The following is a 1,668-nucleotide window of genomic DNA, read 5'->3' as shown; positions in this document are numbered from 1 at the left end:
CCGCCGCTCTTTTTCACCGAGGTCGCGCTTTCGTTTCAATTTTTATCGCGCCACTGCTTTTCCGAAAGTCGAGCATCGAGTCGCGTCGCGGCGCGTGTACGTACAGCGCGATAAGGTGCCTCATCGACGTACGCGTCGCGCAGCTTCCTCGGAGGATTCGAGCCGGAGAGAAATGACGCAAACGTTGCCCCGACGTGTAATAAATACGTCCACGACGTTAAAATAGTAGAACATGCTTCGGTGGGTAACCGGAGGAAGACGTTTGACATCCGGTGGCTGTTAAAAAGCAACTCGTGGGAAATTTGTTCACGATCGCGAGTGGTTTATATCAACCGCTAGACGTGCGATGCTCCGCTATTCGAGCGACATACATCACTTTTATCGCGAGATTCCACCGGTCCGATATGCTTATTAATAGACACCCGGCACTCTTAGAGCTCGCCCGAAAAATATGGCACTTAAACGAAAGAATCCTTGTTAGGGGGAAAAGAAGAGAGGGAGAGGATCGAGATAGAGGAGACGAGAGAAAGCGGAAGAGGGCGCGAAATGAAAAGGTCGATCGAGACGCACTTCGGTGAGCCCGACTATCTTGCCCCGCCATGGTAAATGCATTCGTTCCGATCGATAGGGAAATAAATCAAACGTTAATAAATCAACTTTAACATTCCGAGCATCTCGTTTTATAGCCGTTATGCTCGCTCGATAAAAAGAAATCGAGACGGAATCGCGGCAAATATCGTCCCCGATAGAGCGGGCGAAATTGCCGATTGATCAAATTTGCTCGATAAGCGCGACCTTTTGTCTATCGCTCTCCTCCTCTATCGCGTCGGTAAACTCCACGTCCACGCGGCTAATGTTCCCCCCTTTTTTCCACCCAAATCCGACTATCCCACAGCGAATGTAAATCCCGACAAAACAATTAATGCGGCCGACGAAACGTTCGCAGAGGGGTAGAAGAGAACATGAGAGTGAGAGAGAGACTTCTTGCACGCTCATCGACGTTTCCCCCAAAGGGTAACCGGGAAAATTCTCTGGTCGAATGCACGCTCGACGGCCTGGAAATTTGCAGGCTGAAAAGAAACATCGGAACGCCATGGTTCACGGCAAAAAGGTGACGTTACGGAAGGCACAGCGGTTCCTCGTTAAAGAAAAGTTTCGGATACACTGGCGGAACGGTAGTCGGATTCTGCGATGGTAAGAAAGGCTGGAAAAGCGAAACGAAACGCAAAAGCGAAAGAAAAAACGAGCATAGAGAGAACCGAGGAGTTTCGGGGCTCTTGAAGACCCGCGGAAATTGGGTCGGGGAGGAGAACTAAAAATCGAGCCATAACTCGGTGAATAATTAATTTAGAATTAACAGGCGCCGTGTAATTCGTGGAATTCCGTGGAAAATGAATCTGCGACGGGAAAGTCTTTTCTCGCGATCGTCGCGAGCCTTCGCGAAAATCGTTATTCGACGACTTCGAAGATCGGGTACCTTTTGCACGAGTAGAGAAATTTTTCGAGAATAATCGGGACGGCGTCCTCGAGTCGCGTGGAAAGTCGATGAGAAAGGGGAAACATTGCCAACGCGAATTCGTGAACGAGGAATGAAGAGTGCAGGGAAAAGTAACGCAACGAGGGACACACGGGAAAGTGGAAACGGGCGATTTTCAGACTAGCGTTCAG

The sequence above is a fragment of the Eufriesea mexicana genome, unplaced genomic scaffold (assembly GCF_001483705.2).
Source record: "Eufriesea mexicana isolate 0111107269 unplaced genomic scaffold, ASM148370v2 scaffold4786, whole genome shotgun sequence".
Classification (NCBI taxonomy): Eukaryota; Metazoa; Arthropoda; class Insecta; order Hymenoptera; family Apidae; genus Eufriesea; species Eufriesea mexicana.
Note: the sequence above shows the minus strand (reverse complement) of the source record.